This window comes from Schistocerca americana, unplaced genomic scaffold, assembly GCF_021461395.2.
Source record: "Schistocerca americana isolate TAMUIC-IGC-003095 unplaced genomic scaffold, iqSchAmer2.1 HiC_scaffold_1149, whole genome shotgun sequence".
Lineage (NCBI taxonomy): Eukaryota > Metazoa > Arthropoda > Insecta > Orthoptera > Acrididae > Schistocerca > Schistocerca americana.
Genome location: NW_025725208.1, coordinates 20,001 through 25,000, shown reverse-complemented (window position 1 = coordinate 25,000; position 5,000 = coordinate 20,001).

The following is a 5,000-nucleotide window of genomic DNA, read 5'->3' as shown; positions in this document are numbered from 1 at the left end:
GTCGAGCGCACCACAAAACACAGCGCCATCTGTAGGTCTCCCGCGGCATGACGTCCTGCAACGACGATACCGCCATCTATGAGACGCCAAGCCGACCAAGACATCGATGGGCCCACAGTGCCCATCTTTCGACCCCACCCACAAAGCCTGCGTCCTCTGTCGACCACAGCACCCCAACGCCAGCGCCTCTGCCGCACGAAATCGTGGACCGGCAATCACTCCACCTGCGCCCCACTCCAACCGCCCAACTCGCAACTCCAGCGGATGAACGGCGGACTTTTCCCGCAGTCGCAATGTGCAATCCACCCCTATAACATGCGTTTCATGAAGAGTTATCTCCAATATGCGACATTCCCGCTGTCCCTATACATGAGCTGCGGGCTGTACCAGTTACGAGCTAGAGACGCGACCGCGTTGCTCTCTGTACGAATGCCGATGCTGAGCGGTCAGCTAGGAGGCGCTCCATCCATGTCGGTACCGGTGAGCGTTGCACTCGCAGTCGCAAGAACGTACGGCAAGTATATTACCTGGAAGAGTCAATGACAGTCCACGCCCCCCTGCGTGGGAAGAGTCTTTCTAGGCCATGACCCACCGGAAGGGCGCAGCGTCCCCCACCCCAGACATGTGACGTCACACCATCGGTATTGACGACTAGACTGATTCCTTATAATCATTTGCCATACACCGGTGGAAGCTGCCGAGACGAGTAACTACATAGCGGGCTCGCCGTGTCACTAATGTACAGAGATACAACAGTTTCGACTGGAACCGGATTAAACGTATACACGGCGCTGATTAGTAATAGATAGAGCCATCAGAATACAGATAATGTATACAACTGTCCGTATACATGCTGAAAGACTCTGCTCACAATCACAACCACACGTCAGCCACACACCCTTATCACGCACTACTCTCTGCCTGTAACACGCACACAGACAATATGTAAGCACCAGCATGGAACAACACCCAGTGCATCCTCTCCGCCACATTAGACAATCCACACTGTCATAACCAGACTGGGAGGTCCACTCAGAAAACAGAATATCCCACCCACCCGACAACCACCATTGCTCAGCCAAGCCACCAACACCCACACATGTCCTACACAGGGGTGCACCCAACATCACAATACTGCCTCCTCTCACAGCACACAAACAATGGCAGGAATGAAAGACACAGGTCTGCCACAAGCATGGAATGAGAGCGCCGCCTGTCATGAGCCAAAGGTGCATCCTGACGTGGCAAATCAGATGATGCCGCAGGCATCCACTTACTATAATCACAATCAACAAACCGGCCGCCCCGCCCCGCCCCCCATTAAACCTTTCCTTACAACAATGTGTACCTTAACCTAACCTATATCGTACCGTAACCTAACCTATATCGTACCGTAACCTAACCTATGTCGTACCGTAACCTAACCTATGTCGTACCGTAACCTAACCTATGTCGTACCGTAACCTAACCTATGTCGTACCGTAACCTAACCTATGTCGTACCGTAACCTAACCTATGTCGTACCGTAACCTAACCTATGTCGTACCGTAACCTAACCTATGTCGTACCGTAACCTAACCTATGTCGTACCGTAACCTAACCTATGTCGTACCGTAACCTAACCTATGTCGTACCGTAACCTAACCTATGTCGTACCGTAACCTAACCTATGTCGTACCGTAACCTAACCTATGTCGTACCTTAACCTAACCTATGTCGTACCTTAACCTACCCTATGTCGTACCTTAACCTAACCTATGTCGTACCTTAACCTAACCTATGTCGTACCTTAACCTAACCTATGTCGTACCTTAACCTAACCTATGTCGTACCTTAACCTAACCTATGTCGTACCTTAACCTAACCTATGTCGTACCTTAACCTAACCTATGTCGTACCTTAACCTAACCTATGTCGTACCTTAACCTAACCTATGTCGTACCTTAACCTAACCTATGTCGTACCTTAACCTAACCTATGTCGTACCTTAACCTAACCTATGTCGTACCTTAACCTAACCTATGTCGTACCTTAACCTAACCTATGTCGTACCTTAACCTAACCTATGTCGTACCTTAACCTAACCTATGTCGTACCTTAACCTAACCTATGTCGTACCTTAACCTAACCTATGTCGTACCTTAACCTAACCTATGTCGTACCTTAACCTAACCTATGTCGTACCTTAACCTAACCTATGTCGTACCTTAACCTAACCTATGTCGTACCTTAACCTAACCTATGTCGTACCTTAACCTAACCTATGTCGTACCTTAACCTAACCTATGTCGTACCTTAACCTAACCTATGTCGTACCTTAACCTAACCTATGTCGTACCTTAACCTAACCTATGTCGTACCTTAACCTAACCTATGTCGTACCTTAACCTAACCTATGTCGTACCTTAACCTAACCTATGTCGTACCTTAACCTAACCTATGTCGTACCTTAACCTAACCTATGTCGTACCTTAACCTAACCTATGTCGTACCTTAACCTAACCTATGTCGTACCTTAACCTAACCTATGTCGTACCTTAACCTAACCTGTATTGCGCCTTAACCTAACCTGTATTGCGCCTTAACGTAACCTGTATTGCGCCTTAACGTAACCTGTATTGCGCCTTAACGTAACCTGTATTGCGCCTTAACGTAACCTGTATTGCGCCTTAACGTAACCTGTATTGCGCCTTAACGTAACCTGTATTGCGCCTTAACGTAACCTGTATTGCGCCTTAACGTAACCTGTATTGCGCCTTAACGTAACCTGTATTGCGCCTTAACGTAACCTGTATTGCGCCTTAACGTAACCTGTATTGCGCCTTAACGTAACCTGTATTGCGCCTTAACGTAACCTGTATTGCGCCTTAACGTAACCTGTATTGCGCCTTAACGTAACCTGTATTGCGCCTTAACGTAACCTGTATTGCGCCTTAACGTAACCTGTATTGCGCCTTAACGTAACCTGTATTGCGCCTTAACGTAACCTGTATTGCGCCTTAACGTAACCTGTATTGCGCCTTAACGTAACCTGCATTGCGCCTTAACGTAACCTGCATTGCGCCTTAACGTAACCTGTATTGCGCCTTAACGTAACCTGCATTGCGCCTTAACGTAACCTGCATTGCGCCTTAACGTAACCTGTATTGCGCCTTAACGTAACCTGTATTGCGCCTTAACGTAACCTGTATTGCGCCTTAACGTAACCTGTATTGCGCCTTAACGTAACCTGTATTGCGCCTTAACGTAACCTGTATTGCGCCTTAACGTAACCTGTATTGCGCCTTAACGTAACCTGTATTGCGCCTTAACGTAACCGATATTGCGCCTTAACGTAACCTATATTGCGCCGTAACGTAACCTATATTGCGCCGTAACGTAACCCACATTGCCCCTTAACGTAACCTATATTGCGCCGTAACGTAACCTATATTGCGCCGTAACGTAACCCACATTGCCCCTTAACGTAACCCACATTGCCCCTTAACGTAACCCACATTGCCCCTTAACGTAACCCAACACACGTTGGGCCTTAACCCAACACACGTTGGGCCTTAACCCAACACACGTTGGGCCTTAACCCAACACACGTTGGGCCTTAACCCAACACACGTTGGGCCTTAACCCAACACACGTTGGGCCTTAACCTGCTCTGTAATTGTCATACGACGCGTTAAATTAGTGTAGTGTTGCCTAACTGCAACCCCCGCAATATAGTTTGCTACTCGCACTGCCCGGTCCCCAGTGTATCGCTTCATGTTAAACACCTTGCAGCTATACACTGTAATGTGGATGGCAGCAGGACGTACATGCTCAATGCCCTTTGCAGTTGTTCATTGGCATTTGCAGTTGTTCATTGGCATTCGCATGGCGAAGCACTTAGCCTACGCTGTGGTACGGCCTGTGTCAACTGTCCGCTGATGTTGTACGTCCAAATCACACACTGTACTGCACATTGGTCCTCATGTACTGAATGATACATCGTGGTACATGTGACCGTACAACGACTGCGCCAACAACGGCGAACCATGCGGTCCAAATGTTGTGCACTCAGCTACGTGTCGTCTCCCTATAAGAGCTGGATTGCAGTGTGGTATGCCCTGGATGGCGATCAGCATGAGCCGTCTGTTGATGTAGTGGCGCGTGTTGTCAGACGTAGTCGTCTCTTCTCACACACCGTGATAGCACGGTGCACTGCGTTCCACATCTGCGACATGCGACAGAGGCCGGTTGACAGTCGTTCGCGCAATGGACATCGCATACGTACGGGGGCCACCTTCCACGTGTTCGCTAAGCGTGGACATGTTGTTGCGTGTATGTGGGCAGACAGTGTGTCGTGACACCTGACACAGGCATGCAACAATCGTTGAATTTGCAAATGGCGATGGACGCCTACGTTTGCTGGTGACGTTACGCAAATGAACAACTGGTAAACCGTTGTGGTGCGGTTGTTCTCGCTAGGGGTGAATCAGTGATGGCGACGATCGGTTGAGCTACCAACCGGTTGTTGCAGCGATACCCACCATGCCCACGAACGTGAATGGCATGTGGGTGTGAAGCGATACGCGGCGGTGGCTGGGTGGGACCGTCCCCGGCCGGTGAGGGGGGGCCTCCCGGCGTGTTGGCCGTGCGGTGCGTGGGCGCACGCGCTACAGCCGGCTGGTGGGGGCGGCCAGTGGCAGGCGCGCCGGCGCACCCTGCACGCGGCGCCGTGCGGCCAAAGTAGGTCCTCGCGGGCCCGGTGCGAAGCGCGGTGGACATCTGCAGTGTGCTGGTCCGATTGAGGACTGTGTGCGCTGAGGATGCGCCGCCGCCCGGCGCTCGGCGCCGCGACGCCGTCTGCTGCTCGGTCGCCTCTGCGGTTCTCGCAGGTGGTTTGTATCGCAGCTGTGCGGACGTGTTGGCGCGTGCGCTGTGCTGGGAGAGTTCGCTTCGGCACCCAAGTGGGGCTTTTGTCCTTCTGTGGCGCTGGCGTTGGAGCTGCCGGTCACCGTAGGTGG